The sequence below is a fragment of the Cryptomeria japonica genome, chromosome 8 (assembly GCF_030272615.1).
Source record: "Cryptomeria japonica chromosome 8, Sugi_1.0, whole genome shotgun sequence".
In the NCBI taxonomy this organism is placed as follows: Eukaryota; Viridiplantae; Streptophyta; class Pinopsida; order Cupressales; family Cupressaceae; genus Cryptomeria; species Cryptomeria japonica.
The window spans coordinates 119,200,561-119,223,128 of NC_081412.1; positions in this window are offsets into that span (position 1 = coordinate 119,200,561).

Consider the following 22,568-nt stretch of genomic DNA (forward strand, 5'->3'; position numbering starts at 1 on the left):
GAATTTCTCAAAAGCTTCAAATTTCTCTTTTAAAAATGCTACCCACATCATTCTAGAATAGTCATCAATAAGTAACATAAAATATCTATCACCTTGAAAGCTTTTAGTCCTTCCCAGTCCACACAAATCAGTATGAATAAGATCAAGAACTTCATTAGATTTTTCATGTATACTTCTGAAAGAAGTTCTAACTTGCTTACCCATTTGACATTCTCTAAATACCGGATTATGAGGTTTAACAATCTTGGGCAAATCTCTGACAACCGGTATTGAACTGCTCTTCACTATGCAATCAATATTTACATGACACATCCTCTTATGCCATAACCAACTTTCATGAATCTAAGCAATCAAGCAAGCCTTCTCACTGTTGGCATATGCACACTCCAATGAGACATTGTAGGTGATTGAATGTTTTGTCATTGATGGCAACCTTACAATCCTATGTCACCGGCAAGACATTCCACTGGCACTAGCAAAACAAACTCTACACCGACACTTAGACTACCGACACCGGCAGTGAAAGGAAGCATACCGGCACAAAGGCCGATAGGATTTTTGTTGTAATATATTTTATTTATTATTGTAAAATCTTTGTAAGCCAACTTGGCATGATGTAAAATGACTCATATATATATATAAGAGTTCATTGTAGAACATTGTTAAGGAAGTTAGAGATGTGAAATATGGAATGTAATTAGGCAGACCTATTATGCGAAATATAGGTTAAGGGTTTATGTAAGAAGCAAAGCAAAAACCAATACTGGATTTGGCATTATAGATGCTATTCTAAAGTAGTACAAGACACTGGATTTATACAATCCATTTTGTAAGTCAGTGAGACTTCTATTTTGAGCAGTGAGCTCTAGGCCTTCCTGCATGTGCAGGCCCCTTTTGTAGCAGTAATATTCTCTTATTGGCCAGTAAGTGAATATTGTGGGTCACAATTCCCACCGAGGTTTTTCCCACACTAGGTTTCCTCGTTAAAATGTTGTGTTATGGTGTGTCTCTTATGTGGTTGCTTTTATTTCTGTTTATTGCATTATTCTCTGCTTACCGGTACACAGTTTTAATATGCTCTACATGTTTTAAAGTAAGAAAATCTAATCACCAGTTAGATACTGATTCACCCCTCCCCCCCCCCTCTCAGTATCTATGGGAATCCTAACACTCACCAGAGTTCAAATGAAAGATATTTCCATTGGTCTAAGTTTTGAAAGCAATCTCCAATCCAGATCTATTGATGATCTTATATTTTCCATCCTTGAATTGTAAATGAAATCCTCTATCCACCATTTGACCTACTCTTAAAATATTATTATTTAAGCCTTCAACAGAACAAACATTATCAATATTAGTCTTACCATCCAATGATATTGTTCCTTTGCCTTTTATCCTACACGCCTTGTTGTCTCGAAATCTGACCAATCCACCATCAAATTCTTGCAATGATAAAAACTTTCTTGTCACCAGTCATGTGATGCAAGCATCCACTGTCTATGACTCATTCATCCTTCTCTTCAATTTTTATAGCTAAATCCTTTTCTTCAGTATGAGTTGTTTCAATGACAAATTCTGGAGAATCATCCTTAATAGCAATAAAGACCCAATCTTTGTCGGATCCACTCACAGGTTCATCATCATCATCATCAGAAATACAAAAATCATCATCACCAGCATAATAACATGATTTATCCTTATTCCTTTTGAATATAGGTCTGCTCTGATATTCAGAATTAGGCTTATAACTCTTCACAAATCTTTCATGATTCCTAGCAGCTCTTTTAGGGCATCTAGAAGAAAAATGACCAATCTTATTGCATGAAAAATATTTAATAGGGACTTTTCCTTCATACTTACTTCTAGCTGGTCCTTTAGGAATTCTTCTATCAATTAGGGCTTCCAACTCTTCAAGTTCTCTTTCTTCTCTCTCAATTTCCTCCATATCCTTAGCATACATCTCCTTCCAATCTATCTTTTGTTTACTGGAGGCAAATGCTTTGAATGCAGTCTCAATTTTAGCAGCACTCTGATCTCCAAGTTCTTCAAGTTCAAAAGCAATCAATTTCCAAAGTAATGTATCTATGTTCATAGGGGTACTTGACATTATCCAAAGTTCATTGATAGCAGTAGCCTTCATCTTATAAGTTGGAGGTAGAACTCTAAGAACTTTTGACACTATCTCATCCTCACTTACCGATCTGTCGCAACATTTGATACCCATAACAATCTCATTGACTCTATCCATGAAAGAACTTATCTTCTCATCTTCTTCCATCTTCAAAGTTTCATATACCCAGAAACCTTCAAGTTTTGCAATTTTCATAGCCCAGTCACCTTCATAAAAAGTTTCAAGCTTTGTCTAGATCAACTTAGCATTCTCCAACTCTATGACATTCAATATATTTTCATCAGATAGGGTGCTTAACAATGCTTCTTTTTCTCTCACATCATTTTCAGCTCTATTATGTTCATCAGCAGGTGTCGATGTTCCAGAATTAGGATCATGAGGTATATACCCTTTCTCCACTATCTCCCAAACTTTAGCTCCAAGACATCTGAGATGAATCATCATTCACTCCTTCCATATTTTGTAATTTGTACCATCAAATCTAGGACTCTCCTTCCAGTAAGGATTGAATATGGAACTTGATGCAGTTGCCATCGGATCTCCTCAAGCGGTTAAGCTTCTGCAAAGAGGATCTTTCTCTGATACCAATTGTTGGAATGATTTGATATCGACAGTAAACTGAGAGGGGGGTGCATTAGTTTACTCACAAGTACAAAAATTAATTTAGTTATAAACTTTGTACCAGAGCACAACATAATGAAAGATATATCATGTAAGCACAACACACATAGCACCAGTATTTTGACGTGGAAAACCTGAAAAGGGAAAAACCACGGTGAGAAACCCTACCCACAATCAGATGAATACTTTGTTGTAGTATTATGAATAATTACAATGGGGTTTGCACTTGCAAAAAGACCAACAACCTAGAGTGCACTGCTCATCACAAAGGGAAGTCTCACTGACTTACATAAACATCGGACTACAATCCGAAAAGAAATGAACTATGAAAGTAGCATCTAAAAATGCTTGATACAGTTCTTGTTAAGCACTAATGTCTGCTCTACAATAAAAAACCTTTCCAACCTTCACATGAATGATATGACTTTATTCGCACATAATCCTTCCTTTGATAATGCAGACATAACCATCCATCCCATCGATATCCAAGTTACATGAATAAGTCACCTATAAATATAGATCATCAATCTTATTGACAAGGTCGGCTAAACCCTAAACCCATAATTACAAAAATTACATCACACGATACCACCAGACCAATATTATGATTTACATTACATAGCATGGACCTAAATTAAGTAACCAAACAATTATATCCATGGGAGATTCTACTAAGACCAAAATCCAACACGCTTCACCAACCAGTAGAAACCCTCAGTGAAATAACAGAAAGTTTAACCGGATCCAAATAGAACCATCATAACAACACGTCATCCAATGCAAAGTCACCAAATACTCGAAATATGATCAAGAAGCACCTTAAGAATGATAGAAACCGATTCCATAAGCCAGACCCAAAATCCACTGACCAAGTCACCAAATAATGCATACCGGTAAAGCTAACGGGGATAGAAGAGGCAAGCCAGTAAAGCCAAAAACTAGTCGGTACTGGTAAATACCAAAAGAGATAACACCCAAAGCACCAAATCATTAACCAACAAAATATAGAAAGTATGTAACCAACCAAAATAAGCATCCAAAACCGAATCCAAAGATCTAGTCATACCGAATCAGAATCACAGCCAAAACCAACAAGATCACCAAGACTAACCAGGATATATCCAATCGGGATACAGTGTTGACATCAATGACAACACTTAACCAAAACCATCATATTGCTTACAGAATCATCATCATCTTTATAACGGAGCACAAGAACATCAACATAACTGACTGTAAAACTAAAAGATTTGCTTGTGGACCTCCAAATCATGAACCACTCGAACTAAAGACACACATCAACGTCTAGAACATAGCTCACACATCCACAATGAAAGATATAGCAATTCCAAAGCAATACATAGCACAAACCAGAATACTGAATAACATGAACAACTGCATAACATCCTCAATACTGGATCTCATAACTTGATCAAATCATCATGAGGACCTCTGCAAATGGAAATGAACCATCTACAAACAATATACCATAAATCCTTTAAACCACATCATCTCTTTTGCAATACACAGGCCAAACCAACTTATCCAATCAAACTGCAACATCGAAATACACAAAAAACTTTCCAACAATCTCCACATATGTTGACATCAATGACAACATATCAGCTAATATCCAACAAATTTGTTGAGTGTAAGTTAGATGTGCAATAAAGGATGTCACATTTAAAGAAACCATATGTGTGATCATAAAGGTAAGTTCTAAAGTATTAGTTGCAGAAGCTTTTAGAGAAAATGGAAATGTCTACTATATGAAAGACAAGAGTGGAAACAATTGTTTGTTGGCAAAGAATAGTGAATTCTAGCTATGGCATAAAAGAATGGCACATATCAATTTTGACAATATGGTAAAAATCTTTACTACTAAAGCTATGAGAGATTTACCAAGGATCATCAAACCTACCAACACTGTATGCAAGGAATGTCAACTAGGAAAACAAGCGAAAAGGAGGTTCCTGAACAAATAATATTCTACTTCAAAACCTTTGGAGCTGGTTCACACAGATCTTTGCAAATCCACTAGGACAAGAGGACTCAATGGAGAAAGGTAATTTATGTTGCTTATTGATGACTACTCTAGGATGACATTGATTACATTCTTAAAAGAAAAATGTGAAGCTTTTGATAGGTTTAAAGCATTCAAATCAATGGTTGAGAATCAAGTAGATGCTAGGATCAAATGTTTGAGATCTAATAGAGGAGGAAAGTTTACTTCAAGAGAGTTTGACAAAATTTGTGAGGAGCATGGCATTTTTTTGCTCTAAGGACCCCACAATAGAATGGAGTTGTATAAAGAAATAATAGGATCATTATTGAGATGGCCAAAACAATGTTAAAAGATGCTAACCTGAATAATGTATACTGGAAAGAATTTATGCATACTATTGTTTGCATTCTTAATAGGGTACAGGTGAGAGTAAATCATAGTAAGACACCTTATGAACTTTGGAATGATAAACCCCCCACTATGAAGTATTTCAGAATTTTTGGAAGCAAGTGGTATATCAAGAGAGATGAAGAAGACCTAGGAAAGTTTGATGCTAGAGAAGATGAAGGTATTTTTAGGGATATGCTAAAAATAACAAAGCCTACTGATGTTTTAACAAAAGGCTAAACAAGATTGTAGAAAGCACAAAGGTAAAAGTGTGTGAAGAATGGAATCAGACTGCTCTAGAACATGGTTCTAAGACTAAAATAAGTCATTTTGGTTGTTATAGAAGATAAATATTATCTAGAAGTTGAAGACAAAGAAGAAATAAACATTGAAGAAGAAGAAGGAGAACATGAGCAAGTACCTAATGTTGGCATATGCACACTCCAATGAGACATTGTAGGTGATTGAAGGTTTTGTCATTGATGGCAACCTTACAATCCTATGTCGCCGGCAAGACATTCCACCGGCAGCAGCAAATCAGACTCTACACCGACACTTAGACTACCGGCACTGGCAAGGAAAGGAAGCATACTAGCACAAAGGCCGACAGTATTTTTGTTGTAATATATTTTGTTTTAATATTGTAAAATCTTTTGTAAGCCGACTTGGCATGATGTAAAATGACTCATATATATAAGAGTTCATTGTAGAACATTGATATGTAAGGAGATGTAAGCGAAATATGGAATGTAATTAGGCAGACCTATTATGTGAAATATAGGTTAAGGGTTTATGTAAGAAGCAGAGCAGAAATGGGTACTGGATCTGGAATTATAGATGCTATTCTGAAGCAGTACAAGACACTAGATTTATACAATCCATTTTGTAAGTCAGTGAGACTTCCATTTTGAGCAATGTGCTCTAGGCACTTGGCCTTCCTGCATGTGCAGCCCCCCTTTTGTAGCAGTAATATTCTCTTATTGGCCAGTAAGTGAATATTGTGGGTCGCAAATCGCACCAAAGTTTTTCCCACACCGGGTTTCCTCGTTCAAATATTGTGTTATGGTGTGTCTCTTATGTGGTTGCTTTTATTTTTGTTTATTGCATTATGTGGAGAAGCACAAGTGGAGGTGCATTTTTCTTGGGAGGCAAATTGGTGTCTTGGTTAAGAAATGAGACTCAATTTTATTATCTACTATAGAGGAAAAATATATTGTAGCAACATCCTTCTATACTCAAGTTATGCGGATGAAGAAAACTCTTAGAGATATCAAAGTAATTTATGATGAAGGAATTTCCATCATGTGTGACAATACCAGTGCCATAAACATTTCAAAGAACTTGGTAATGCATTCAAGAATGAAACACATTTCTATTTGGTATCACTTCTTGAGAGAGAAGGTTGTAGAGAAGGAAGTTAAATTGGAGTATGTACCAACAAAGGAACATATTGTGGATATCTTTACTAAAGCTTTGGCAAAGGACACTTTTGAGTAAAGTTAGGGGTTATTGCCCCTCCTTTCTCTACTTAGATGCATATATGTGGTGCATCTTTCCAGGAGGATATTCAAGGCTTACATTTTGTCTCGTAGAATGATGTTATGGCTACTCTTGAGAAAGTAGTGATGGATGTAGTGCTTCAATTCTGAGAGTTGCCCCTATCAAGGAGAATATTAAAAAGGGGGAGATATATCTAAATGAAGGTGACTATTTTTAGACATGTGCCCTTTGTCTTTGATCTTAAAAAGGGAGAGATATTAGTAGAATATGGTACAAGTGTTGCCATCAATGGCAAAGGGGGAGATTGTTGGAATTCTGATTTATGTTGTCATTAATGTCAAATTTATTGGTATGAATGTTGTTTGAACCGGACATAGCTTTGTGTTGTGCTACTATTGGTGACATTTTATGTCTAATGTTGAGTTGGTGGCACAAGTTTCTATAAGATCAGTGTAGTAGAAGTTTCAATATGTATGAAAGAGTATTTAATGCCCCAGCTAAATAATGTTCTATTTCGGATAGTGAAGAGTATGGCGTGTGGAAATGGATATAATGTTAATGTTCTATGAATTATGTACTATCAAGTTTGCAAGTCCTCTAGTTTCTCAGATGATGAGGCTAGTTGTTGACTATTTCTTGACAGTGAGTGTGTTTGTCATACTAGTACAAAATCTGCTTGGTGGCTTTTGTATATGTGAATTCAAGTATTGCATTTTGGAGGACATTCTTATTTGATCCATGTAGTGTTCTAGTTCTAATATTTGTTGTTGCTTTTGTTCCGCATGTGAGTTATGTTAGTTTGTGCTTGATTTGGTCAAATATGTTGGGTCTCAATGTGGCTAGATTATTTATCTTGTCCAGATCATACATTTTGGTTTGGATATGCATTGAAGGATAAGTTGGAATATTATTTTGGGTCTCACTATGATGTGTGAAGATCTGCATTAGGTAATTTGTATTGGAAGATGTTTTTGGGTCGACTAATTTCTAAGTTTTATTGTTTATCTACATGTTTTATTTGGAACTGGATTTGGAAGATGTGTTAGGGTTTTGTCTCATTGAAGTAAAATTAGAAGGATGTGTGGTGTTATTTTTAGGTACCCTCTTTCTTATGGAGTGGACCGCATTGGATATTATTGATCTAGATGGCCTAGGTTATGTAATTTTATATACTCAACTTTGAGCTGACTTAGTTAAGAGTTTTAATGAATATATTTGCAATAAGATAAGAAAAAGTGTGTCTTGAATGTACATATGTATGGGAGGTATTTGTTTTTATGTGAAGTGGTTGGGAATCATATGCAAACAGATTTGATAGAAAAGGTGCGCAACAATCTATTGAGAAGAGGCTTGAAAGTGTTTGGTAGCAGAGTTTGAGGTCAGATATATTTGTCATGATATTGGACACTTGACACAGAGGTTTAAGGTCCATTTCATGTTCAAAATATCTTACTCCCTTCAATTCAACTATTCGTGTTGGAAGATGATGTGTCTCTCTTGGCAACTCTTTGTATTTTTCCCTAAAGTAGTGAGTTTTAGTTGTGCAAGTCCTTTGTATCTTACCCTAAGGTTGTGTTCCTTAGTTAGAAAATCCAAACCAGTGAGCTCACTATCTTGTGGCCTATTAATTGTAATCATTTATATCTATATTGTGAGTGTGATTCTCAACATGGTTTTTCCCTTCTTGGGTTTTCCACATAAATCTAGTGTTCAAGAGTTGGTTGTGCTTTGCCCTTTCATGATTTTATTAATGTAATATGTTAACTATGGTTTGAAGTTTAATAGATAAAAAATAAAGTTGTGTTAGAGATCTAGACTGATTCATCCCCCCCCCCCCCTCCCGCTCTTAGTCCTGTTATGTGTTCATTAATGACCACCAATTGTCCCATCATGAAATTCTTCAAGGATCTCGTAAGTCTTACCTGAATCAATACACCTTAACAATAACCCATAAAAATATTTTCTATACGACTTTCCATCCAAAATTACATAAGGAATCGCTTGAAGTCTAAAATATCTTTGTTTTGCATTGTTTAGACCTTGGGACATGTTGTCACAAAATTTTGCACCCTTGTTGACCAAAGAAACCTTGATCATCAACCTTGTGAAACATGGAAACAACCTCTCAAGTGTGGGACTTGCAAATGTGAAGTTGAGTCTCTAGAGAATATGTTGGTTTCTTATTCAATCTTAATGCAAGTGTTGATCCAACCCAACACTGATAAAATCCTAATCTACTGATTCTGACAAGGAAAAGGGAGAAGAGAGAAGGGATATTGGAAAGAAGGGGAAAAGGGGTTTGCACCCAGACTAAAATGATGATCTTCCCTACCTATAACTGCACAAAAGATCAATAAAACTACCCAAGACATGCATAAGATTCTATCTAAATCAGTTATCTGAGAAAAGATGAAGGTTCGGGTTCTTGTGAGGTACAAAGGGAGCCGATAATTAGCTCACAAATTGCATTCAAAGATGGACTCAACACAATCAGCTATGTCTAAGAAAACTAAAAGAGATGCATTCAGACAAAAAAGTAAAACTTGCACAAGTTGAATGAACTGAATAAAGGTAAAATAGGCTAATTCTATTAATGGAAGGCAAGGCAAAATTTACAGCTGCAGAGGAAAACATGCTATTCTACAAAAGAAAAGAGAAAATGATCCTGTACAAATGTTACAAATTTGCCTTTATAGTTCAAACATAACTTAGATCAAACTGAAGTTAGAAATATTAGCCCTAACCAGGGTTAGGTTACAAAAATATCCCAAAGGAAGATTAGATCAGAGGATGATCTAATGGCGTGCGAGTACAGTCTGAGAAAGTCCACCATCTTGAAAAGAAGCAAAATATCCCTGTAGAAAGGGAAAATCTTTGTGAATGATGCATTTGAGATGGTGTATGCAGGCAAAAAAAGTCTTGATTCTACAATAAAGAGGCATGGGTGATATCCAAAATCAACCTGCACATCAATTCTCGAGTTATGGTGATTGAATCAGGCAATTGGAGTGAAATCTGATCGAGAATCGGGCCTTAATCGCCAACCTTCGTGTTATGTGCCCTCACACCTATAGAGCATTCAAATTTTCCACTTGTTCACTAAGAACACATGGCAGTCACCAAATGGTCCACCTGGGATGACATGAAGCGCGAGACCCTCAATGCCCCTTGACCGCTTTTCGGTAAGAGATGGCATTTCGCCAAGATGCCTCCCATGTTTGTTTAACTTGAAAACTTTACTGAAAAGGACCCTCTTCACAATTTCCACAGGTCAGGTCCCACCATCATATATCGTGTAGTCGCGCGAAAATGAAATAGTCACCAAAAGGAACAAAAGTCGAAAGCTCCCAACCACGTGATCTCATCCCCTCTCACCATCGCATATCGTGTTGTTGCACGAAAATGGAAGATCGGAATGAAAGAATTTGTTCCATTCAATGCCAAAAGAGCGATGGGAGACTTGACTGCTTGACCTCTTGGCTCCTGCCATGTTATATCACATGTCGTGTGATCAGAGGAAAATGGAACCATCAGAACAACCAAAAAACATGAACGAAAGTGTTCCAAATTGATGTGACCAAGCGACAATGAGGACTGTTAGTCGGTAGCAGGTGAAAGGTGTTGGTCTGTTAACGATTGAAGACCCTCCCGGTGAAGCTTAAGTGATTTGACCACTTGGGTCGGATAGCATATTTTTAGATTCTTAGAACCCGAGAAGGATGAAAAGGCCAAAAGCCTTAGGGTTTTAACAAGGGTTTTAGCTAACTAGGTTTTCTCAAATCGGTTATCTCTATTTCCATAGAATGGGGGTGCATAAAAATTACACCCATGGTAAGAGCTCATGTTGAAGTATCAAAAGAAGGGATTTGTTATATAAAAAATGCTTAAAAGGCAAACAAGTCTGCCCAATCAAAGATTGAAAACAAACCAGAAAATTTGCAGAGTTATCAGGTGCTTAAAAGATGATGTTGCCTCCAAAGGCTTGAGACTGAAGAACACACTAGATCTTCAGTTGGTTAGAGTGCTAGACTGCTTTCACCAGTAGATTTCTTCTTTATAGAGTCGTCAAGTATTTAGGATGTTGCCTCTAAAGGTTGATTTTTCTAATAGACACGCCAACTATCAACAAAAGATAAGAAATCCTAAACTAGAACTAGTTCAGTCTATCCCACCGGGCATGCTGAAAATTATGGTATGACCGGTGGCTTGAAGTGGAACTAGATTTTCCTTGAATTTTTTAAATATTTGTCCCACCGGGCATGCCAAAAACTATTGTCACAAAAGTTTGCACCCTTGATGACCCAAAAAACCTTGATCATCAACCTTGTGAAACATGGAAACAACCTCTCAAGAGTGGGACTTGCAAATATGAGGTTGAGTCTCCGGAGAATAGATCGGTTTCCTATTCAATCTTAGTGCAAGTGTTGGTCAAACCCAACACTGATAAAATCCTAATCTACTGATTCTGACAAGGAAAAGGGAGAAGAGAGAAGGGATACTGGAAAGAAGGGGAAAAGGGGTTTGCACCCAGACTAAAATGATGATCTTCCCTGCCTATAACTGCATAAAACATCAATAAAACTACCTAAGACATGCACATGATTCTATCTAAATCGGTTATCTAAGAAAAGATGAAAGTTGGGGTTCTTGTGAGGTACAAAGTGAGCCGATAATTAGCTCACAAATTGCATTCAAAGATGGTTTCAACACAATCAGCTATGTCTGAGAAAACTAAAAGAGATGCATTCAGACAAAAAAGTAAAACTTACACAAGTTGAATAAACTGAATAAAGGCAAAATAGGCTAATTCTATTAATGGAAGGCAGGGCAAAACTTATAGTTGTAGAGCAAAATATGTTGTTCTGCAAAAGAAAAGAGAAGATGATCCTATACAAATGTTACAGATTTGCCTTTATAGTTCATGCATAACTTTGATCGAACTGAAGTTAGAAATCCTAACCCTTGTTAGGGTTAGGTTACAAAAATATCCCAAAGGATGATCTAATGGCGTGTGAGTATAGTCTGAGAAAGTCCATCCTGAAAAGAAGCAAAATATCCGTGCAGAAAGGAAAAATCTTTGCGAATGATGCATCTAAGATGCTGTATGTAGGCAAAAAGTATTCATTCTACAATAAAGAGGCATGGGTGGCATCCAAAATTGGCCTTCACACCAATTCTAGAGTTATGGCAATCAAATCAGCAAGTGGAGTGAAATTTGATCGAAAATCGGGCCTTGATCGCCAACCTTCATGTTATGCGCCCTCACACCTGCAGAGCATTCAAATTTTCCACCTGTCCACTAAGAGCACATGGAGGTCGCCAACCAGTCCACTTGGGATGATATGAAGCATGAGGCCCTCAATGCCCCTTGGCCACTTTTCGGCAAGAGATGACATTTGCCAAGATGCCTCCCATGTCTGCCAAACTTGAAAACTTTATTGAAAAGGACCCTCTTCACAATTTTCGTAGGTCGGGTCCCACTATTGCATATCGCGTAGTCATGCAAAAATGGAAGTCACCAAAAGGAACAAAAGTTGAAATCTCTTGACCACACAATCTCATGCCCTCTCACCATCGCATATCGTGTTGTCGCAAAAAAATGGAAGATCGGAACGAAAGAATCTGTTTTGGTCAATACCAAAAGAGCGATGGGAGACTTGATTGCTTGACCTCCTGGATCTTGTCATGTTATATCGCATGTAGTGTGATAGAAGGAAAATGGAACCATCGAAACAACCAAAAAACACAAACAGAAGTGTTCCAAATTGATGTGACCAAGCGACAATGAGGACTGCCAGCTGGTAGCGAGTGGAAGGGGCTAGTCCACCAACAATTGAAGACCCTCCAACCGGTGAAGCTTAAGTGGTTTGACTGCCTAGGCCGATCAATATATTTTTAGATTCTTAGAGCCCAAGAAGGATGAAAAGGCCAAAATCCTTAGGGTTTTAATAGGGGTTTTATCCAACTAGGTTTTCTTAGATCGGTTATCTACATGGCTAAAGTTGACACAAAAATGGTCAATACGACACTCACTTATTTGAAGATAATGCATCATTTCTTGTATCTAAGTTTAAGGAGGAGCTACTACAACATTTTGGTCTTCATTATTTAGCATAAGGACAGCCTCCTCTTCAACTTATTTGTTGTTTTGCAAGTCCAGCTTCTCATACAATCCTTTACCTCTTACCAACTTTGTGACTTTTATTTTCACATCATATTCCATGTCTTTAGTTATCCAACTAGCTCTCTTATCATTTAAATCTTTTCTTAGGAAAAAATACTTGACACTTGGGTGAGCAACCATTAAATGTATCTTGCTATATGAAAGCAAATGTCTGAATTTTTTAAGACTTCTAATCATAGCTAGTGCATATTTTTCAACAAATGTGTATCTTTTCTCATAACCCTCCAAGCCTTGGTTGAAGAAGGTTATTGACTACTCTAAACCATCTTCATTCTGTTGCACCAACATAACTAAGATTGTATCAATATTTAAAGGCATACAATATGAAGTTGTATTGGTGAAAATTAGGGTTCCCACAATATAAAGGATAAAAACCGCTAATTTTTACTTAGGGACCAATACGTTAGGAAAATATGGGAATTTGATAGTTCTAAATCTAATAGATCCAAATGTTGATCAAATTCCAAGGATCTTGGATGAGCCTCTTCTTTCCCTTGAGTTGAATTGATTTGTTGAAGATGTTGATATTAGGGTAAATGTGTTAGAATTGAAGTAATTATGCATGAATAATGAGCTATAGTTGTTGGATCAAGCCATAAACCTGGATCTAAGGATTATAAGAGTATTTAGACCTATTTTAGAAGGAGCTCCTTATTTGTCAGAACCATAGCGATGGTCGCTCTGGTCCTCCACACTTTTTGCACTCCAATGGGGGATCGATTATTCACTGTAAATAAAGTCAGTTTTGAAGATCACAGCTTTGTACCTGTCCCCACGCACACTAGAGAAGGGAAATAGGTTGGGAATAGGGGTTTGCTGAAGTCGAACCCCATTTTAGGAATTAACCTTGAATGAAATATTGCAAATACTGAAATAAATAATGGAAATATATACCTCAAATTTGCAATGAAAGATAATGATGCTTTGCTTCTTGAATGTAATCACATATGTTGTATGAAATGGCATGAACATGACAAAACCCTAATCACACACACATTCTTGCATATGAATGATTTAATGTGCTCCACAATGATTTAATGAATAAAATACTACCTTGAAAACCTCTAAAAATGCTTGATGATGAATGCTTCAATGCTTGAATGCTTTATTACTTGAATGGAATTGCTAGATCAAATACTTGGAGTCTTAGGATTAAAATGAATTGATCAGATGTATTTATATATGACATCCTAGGTCAATTTACCAATTAGGCCGACCTCCAATGGTCATATAAAGCCACCAATTTCATTTCCCACCAGAGTGATAGGTCCTATCCTCCACTTAAAAATTGGGTCCCATTGAGGGGGACCAAGGCGTTGGGCACCCCGGTCCTCCACAATTAGGAACCTCAAATTAGCCCCAAGGAGAAGGTCATATCTCTTGAGGATCAATTGGCACGTGTATATGGCATAAAAGTTGGAGTTAAGGAATTGAACGAACCCATATAGGAGATGAGGAGGGCACGCGCTAAAGTAGGGGCACAAATATGAGGTGTAAATTGGCCCGGTGACAATTTACGATGCTACAAAATTCTTTAGAAAAAATTGGATTTATGAGAGTCAGTGTTGTTGATATTGCTTCTTTAATCTCTTCAAAACTCCTCTTTGCAAGATTTTGACCAACTAAAACATGCATTTTTCTTTAACAACAAAGAGGTTATAAGCTTCAAGAGGGCTGTAATATTAGGATTGAACCTTGTAACAAAATTTATCCTTCCCAAGAAGCTTTGCAAACCCTTTTTATGAGATGGTAAAGGTAAGGCTAAAATTGCACTTACTCTTTCAGGATCAATAGTAATGTCATGCTTAGAGACTATATGACCAAGAAGCTTACCTTTGTGAATATCAAAAATGCACTTCTTAGGATTGAGAGAAACAACATACTCCTTACAACTTTAAATTTTTTTCCTTAAGTTATCAAAATGTTCATTTGCATCTTTTGAAAAAATAGTAATGTCATCAAGATAAACAAGTACAAACTTGTTCACGAGGCCTTGTAAAGTCATGTCCATAGCTCTTTGGAAATTTTCTCCAACATTGGACAACCTAAAGGGCATCTTTATATATTCCATAGTTTCCCATTTGGTAGTAAAAGTAGTTTTGAGTTGATCCTCCTTCTTCACCAAAATTTGATTATACCCTTAGATAGTCTTGTTTAGCTCTGTTTTTATGAGGTGTTCAAGCTTCTGACTCAAAGGTCTTTACCTTTGTCTCACCGGATTTGCATTTGGTTCCAAATCAATGGTATGTTGGGATAACTATGGATTAAATCCTTTCAAATCTTGATGTTCCCAGGAAAACACATCATCAAACTCTTAACAAAGTAACACAAAAGCATGCTTTTCTTTTTTGATACATACATTGCAAAGTTTTAGGAGTTTGTCTTTGAAGATCTCAATGGGTTCATAGTGTTCTTCTTTTACAAATATGATGGTATTTTCCTTTCTTACCTAATAATTTGTGTTGAAAATGGACTCTAGAGTCACCAACCCTTTCAGTAACTTGTTTGACTTCAACTGTAGAATATGATCACCAAACTATTGTTGTGATTTTTTTTAATTTCCAGCTACAAACTTGGCCTCTTCAATTAGAAAGTTTACAAATTGTCCATCACTATCAACACTTGCCAATTAATGTTATTATTAGGAATATATGACCTTACAACCACCTTTACATATTGTTATACTTCAACATTATTTACCTCCTTTGGGATATCATATTATGAACCCATGATACCCAACCTATTAGCCTCTTTGTTTTAATTTATTGGTATTGTAGACACCTAAAATTGTCATATCCTAATTAAAAAAATATTTTATTTATTTAATTATTTTATCCTAAGCCTTCTATTAATTAAATAGATTTTTATTTATTTAATTAATTCATTAAGCCTTTTCTAGATTTCCCTATTTAAATAAATATTTTATTTATTTAAATTATCCTTTCCCTAAATCAAATAAATATTTTATTTATTTAATTGCTCCAACAAACTCTATTAATTAAATGAATTTTTATTTATTTAATTAATTCATTAGCTTTTTCCCTCCATGACACATGCCATTTATCTCTTAAATTTTCCTCTAACTACCCCCTTCATATTTTATTATTTTTCCTACCTACCCTTTAATCCTAGTTGACCGTTTATCCTTTCACCTCTTAATCCCATCCCTTCATTTCCTAAGGTGTCTTCTATATAAGAGGATACTCTCTTCCTTTCATAACCCTAGTCAATCCAGCAGTCTAACACTTTTATGCAATCTAGCCTTTAAGCGATCAAGCGATTTCACAACCACAATCCGCTCTTTGTTGAGCTCTTGTACACAATAGAAAATTAGAGAGAAAATATATCAAACAAGATCAATGGAGATAGGAGACAATGGAGATAAAACCCTACTTTGCATGTGAATGATATTATTATCATATTTGTTGATTTGCATGTTCTTAGGTCTCTTCATTGGTGTATGGTGAATGCTTTATTGTAGAACTACGGTTTGTTGTGGTTGGATCTTTTGTTGTTTTGCAATAGTTTCTCATGATCATTTTTCATCATATACAAGTATAAACAACAAGTTCAGAGCATCAAATTCTTATATAAGATCCCAAATTCTATGCTTATACAACTTGTGCAAATCATTTTTAGTCACATTAATATTTCTTACCTAATTGACCACCAGCTCATTGTCTTTGAACACTTGCACACATCTAATATTCTTCTTTCTATAGTGTCATAAAATTGCAACCCTTGCCATTTGTGACCACATTAGGGTCTTCATGTTGGCGATTTGGATCCCCAAGCCTGATCGGAGACCCGAGACTTGCTCATCCCCAGAAACTACACTTTTTCTGCCCTCTGCACTATCTGAACCTGCTTCTTGTCCTAAGACAAGCGTAGGACAGGGGCATGGAGCCCCTGTCCCTGCCCTATTTTGGGGCCCCCTATGTCCTATCTTTGCATTGGACTTTGCAATTAAAGTGAGAAAACTTTCCCTATATCGGCCTGTGACAAAAAAATCAGTCAATTAACTCTAATTGACAAGTATAGAAGTCCCATTTTCCCTCCCATTTGCATAAGTTGGATAAGAAAAGAGTGGGCATAGGTTAAAGCAATCAAGCATTCAAGAGCATTCAAGCATTCAAGCATTCCTTTCCAGCATTGAGCATTCTCAAGTCTCCCTTCAAGGCTAGGTGTTGCATTAAAGTCAAGGATTCAACCATTGAAGAGGAGATCCCTTTCAACATTTAATTCCATACAAGAAAATCTACCTACATTCTATCTACAACCTCCCTTGAGGTGAATTACATTTCAGTCTTTCATTTACATTTACTTGCAAGTACTTTCTTTCATCATTTCGTTAATTCCAAAACTGGGGTTTGACCTAAAGGCAAACCCCCCATCCCAACCCCATTTCCTCTATTTTTTGTGTGTAGTTTGTAAGTGCACAGCTGTGTTTGCAGATTCTTACTCCATTTGCAGAGGCGGAAAAACCCTTTCGTTTCGTGGATTTTTCAGAGGACCGTGTGCACTTTCAGCACGGTCCCGACAACTTTTCCTCAAAATTGTAGGGCAACTTTGTCTCAACATATTGTAGCCAGATCTAGGTGCACAACTTCATCTCATGCTTCTATTTCAAGTTATAATCAGTTCTTTGTTACTTTTGCACTTAGTCTCAAAACACATAATTCAACCATCTTCCATTCTAAAAGAGGGGTTAGATTGTCATTTCTATCTCATTATCACTTTAGTATTAAATATCTTCCCTAAAAGATTGGATCTAGTGAATTTCCCCCCTCTTTTAATGTAATGTGGATAAAGTGTTTGAAGGGAAATCTGCAATGAAACTTTCATCTCTCCTCGAAGGGAAGAAAAGCTTTCCTCTTGATCTCTCCATCATTCACTTTTCACCATTACATTTTGGTGAATTGGACGTCTTGCATGCTTTATTATGAAAATCATTGCATATTTTTCATTTACAAGTTTAATTTTCTGCAAACTTAGTGGTTAATTCATCCAAAACCCTAGATTTTAAAATTGAAATTGAACTTGTGTTTTGTAAAAATTGCTTGCTATTGTCTTGGATCTGAAAATTGTTTTGTTTGTCAAATTCAATTTCTTCATTGTCCAAATCAATTTGCAAATCAAATTCACAAAAATAAGAGGTTAATTGTCAAAACCCTAATTTTCAAAAATTATCTTGAAATTGTGCAAAAATTGAATTTCCATTTAATTTTCAGATTTATGACTGTTTTCAGACTTATCCTCTTTCCTAAAATTCAAATTTTTAATTTCCCTCCTTTTTCAAAATTCAAAATTTCAAAAATTAAGTGGTTAGGTCCTAAAACCCTAATTTTCAAATTTAATTGGATTTTGTGTAAATTTCAGTCAATTTCAATCCATTTCAGTTTTCTAAACATTTTTCAAGGTGTCCCTATCCATTAGGTTTCACCCTTTTCAAAATTGCAATTCAAATCCTCTTTTTTCTCAAAACCCTAATAAGGTCCTATTTTCACATTCAAACCTTCATTTCGCCTATCTAGAAATCATAAAATCCACCAATTTTTTGGAGTCAGCTTTAAAATCATTGTAACTTTCATCCTTGAAAATTTTGAAAAAATTTAGTCAGACCGTGTGCACTTTCAACACGGTCCCCGACTTTTTTCTTGAAATTTTGGGAGACTGTTATGATCGTATTTAAAAGCTTAAATCCAGAAAATTGGTTGATTTTGTCAAATTTTTATCTCTTTAAAATAAAAAATACCTTCAAAATTCAACATTTCAAATTTCAAGAATTTTTTTAAAGTTAAGTGGTTAATTATAATCTGCCTGATTTTGTCAATTTTAAAATTAAGTGGTATCCCATTGGCTCAAATTTTAAATTCCAATTTCCTTTCATTTACCATAAAATTATTTTTGGAAATTGTGTCATTTTCTTCTTTCAACAAAGTTCAGATTGTTTAATCATTATTTTCCCAAATTTTGCATTATTCAATTTTGGTACACTTTGTTCCTATTATTCAAAATTCAAATTCAAATTTCAAATTTTCCCTCTAGTGCATGAGTTTCACCACTATTAGTCCTACCTACACTATCCCCGTTAGATGAAGCATTAGAATTAATGCTTCCCAAGGTTTAAGTACCGAGGAGATGGAGCATAATTTGGGTGACTTCTTAATGAGGATAATGCTAATTCTTCCCATCCTAATCATGTCCCTATCTATCCAAATGATGAAACCCATGATGAACACAAAGAATCTTTGACTAGTGTTTCCATAGATCAACTTTCAAAATTGGACAATCAATTTGATAACTTTCAACAATGGATGTCCCAAGAGTACCCTAATAGTGAAGCTCTTCCATTAATTGAAGGCCTTAAATGCATGATTCGAAGTGATAAGAATGGAATTGATATATTGTGTGGCATTTCTCATATTATTGATTCCAATGTCATGCCTATAAAGAATTATGTCGAAAACCTAGGTTATTCACAACCTTCAAATCAAATCAATTATTCTATTCCTTTGACCACTTCAATGGCTAGTATTCCTACATTCACTTCAAACATCATGGCTACTTCAAATCAAAATGTCATTCATACAACAATTAGTCATGGGGGCAATCCCTCTTCTTCATTTAATCCTCCATCTTTACCTATGTCTTCCATAAGTATTCCTATTATCCCTCAACCAATCAATGTGACACAAGGGGGCAATTCATTCAACAATTTTAATCCTCCTTTGAGTGTCCCTTTTCCTACTCAATCATCACCTATGCCTACTTATCATAATGTCCCACCACCTTATTCTTAGTCCATGCCTTCCTTTAATAATATCACACCACCTTCTCAATCAAGCATGTCTCACATCAATTCTTCTACCAAAGTGACCATTAATAATCTTGCTCAAATTGTGTCTTCCTTCCAACAACAAATTGCTTCCATGTGTCAATTTAAGTTTAGTGTACCCACATTTGATGTTGTGATCCCACTTTCCCTTGATATTGTTAAAGTCGTATCACCTAAGCATGTTGAGTTCCCTCAATTGGAACTCTATAATCGAAAAGGTGATCCTCTTACGCATGTCAAAACTTTTCAAACCTTGTGTACTAATTTTGCTTATGATCAAAGATTGCTTCCAAAACTATTTACAAGAACACTAAGAGATAAGGCTTTACAATGGTATTGCTCTTTGCCTTCTTATTCTATCACTTATTTTCAACAATTAGCAAATGCTTTCATTCAACAATTTTAAAACAACATTGGTCCTACAATCACTTTGACTGATTTAATGCATTGTAAATAAGGTGTTAAAGAAAAAGTGGCTGATTTCATTGGTAGATATAAGCATTTGTGTTCTCAAATTTCTTTTCATGTACCTAATAATGATATTCACAGAATTTTCATTTGTAGTTTGCAAAAAGATATCAGGGAAAATATTGTTTTGTCTAAGTTTACTTCCTTTCTGTAGTTGTGTGCAACACTCCACAATTATCAATTGGTTGTGAGTCAAATGGAGCAATCTACTCCTATGGCTCCAAGTGATAAGGAGGAGAGTGTTCAACAACCATTTGCGAAGTTCAAACCAACAAAAAGCTTCATCAAGTTCAATGATACAATCAACAACAACAATGTGAATGCTACAACAGGTGTGCCTCCTATTTCTAAGTTCTTTGAAAGAGAAGGACAATTTACTCCTTTGAATTAATCTTTACATAGTATTATGTCTCAGTTGTTACAAAGAAATGTTATCAAACTTCCTCCTATAAAACTAGTTGACCCATCTAAGCTTGCATCCCCTTATTTTGATAACAATTCCTTTTGTCAATTTCATCATCAGCCTGGTCATGATACTGAGAAATGTTTTGCATTGAAAAGTAAGATTCAAGATTTGATTGATAATAATACTATATATGTGGTAGGTATGAATGATAAGGGAAACAAATCAGTAGCTCCTCCTAATCAAAATCTTAAGATTTTCACTGGTCCTTTGCCTTCTCATACCTCTAACGTGATTGAGACTAAACATACCTCTTTCTCTCCTTCTGATCTTACTACCACAACTCTGAATTTAGTGAATATGGTAGAGAAACATGAGACACTTAAGGACCCTTGTATTACATTTGACCCTAGTGAGACCATTAAAGCTTCTGATGGCCCTTTATACATAGTTGCGAAGGTTAAGGACATAGCTTGTTGTGGTGCTCTTGTTGATCCCTCTTGCATGGTTAATGTCATCACTAAGGAGTATCTTTTCACTTTAATACGATTACATAAACCGATTTATGATGACACTAATGTGGTTGTGAAGTTATTTGATGGATACTCTTACCCTACCATTGGTTAATCACCCTTCCTATTGAAGTTCACACTAAATCTATGGATGTCAACTTTGTTATTATTCCTTCTTCCGAGCAATTCCATTTGAAGTTGGGATACCCTTGGCTATCTTCCATGAAGGCTATTGCTTCTCCAATTCATAAGTATTTGAAATTTCCCCACAATGGAGAAATCATAATTGTTAACCATAGCTTATTTTGACCATTTGAAAGAAGCCCTAGTGTTCCTATTGATTTATTTTGGCCTAAGCAATTTCAATCTCTTCCACAAATGAGTAATGCTCTTTTCTACTCTTATCAAAAATGGAAGAAAGATATGATCTTATCCTTAAGTCAACCTAGATCCCCAATAATTGACATTCCCATCCTTCTTGAAGATTTAATCCTTCCCCTAACGGATAGGACTAATCTTCCTCAACCTATTCCTATGGATGTGACTATGCCTTCTCCTCAAAAGAACAACAATATTTCTTCTAAGGTTAGACCTGTACCACCTCCCCATGATGGACCCGATCTCCTTCCTACACCTAATATTCCTCCTTTATATGGCACAATTCCACGTCCTTCCTCTTATAAAGAGAAGGGGCCCACCTTTCCTCTTGTCCAACCTAAAAGACCTCAACGTAAAGCTTCAACTATCAAAGAGGAGACTATTCCTCCTTCAACAAATGTTCCTCCTTCTTCCCATCTTTCCACTAAGACTCAACGAAATCGTTGTGCAAGAGACCATTGACGAAAGCGTCATTCTCGAGCTTGTGAAGTTGTTCCTCCAAACATTTAATCTCCCAAGGCTCCAATAGTTGATATGATTCCCTTTTATCCTAAGCAAGATGTTGAACCTACATATCCAAATCATAAGTTGTAAAAAATATGTGATGGTTTTACTCCTATTCATGTTTGTGCTCCTTTGTCTATATATCTTGGTGAAGAAATGAGTGAAAATGTTATTCATGATGACAATACAACTCCTAATGTTTCTGATACTGACTATGAATATGTTGATGTGGACAAGCATTTATCAACTGAAATTTAAAAAACCCTAATCCTAGCTCCTAGAATCGAACAAAGCAACTTAGCCCATGAGCATAGTCCTTGTTTGGATCTTGTGTTAGCTCCATCTAATGTGCTCGATGTCACTCCTCTAGTATGTTGCTCGCCTTCCTGAAATAGTGATCAGCAAGATCGGGAGGTGGATGTCATGCTAGATTAGCAATATTAGCACTGAATATCTTCTCCTTCTCTCCTCTCTTGCTCTTTTTGTGACTATTGTTCTATGTGTATCCCTGTTCTTCTATTTTTCCCTTAATGTCTACTTGAGGATGATACAAAGCATTGAGATCTCTTTTGGTCTCTTTCATGTTGACTTGAAAGGCATCCTCTATTCCCTTTCTTCCAAGGTAGTATCCTTTCAT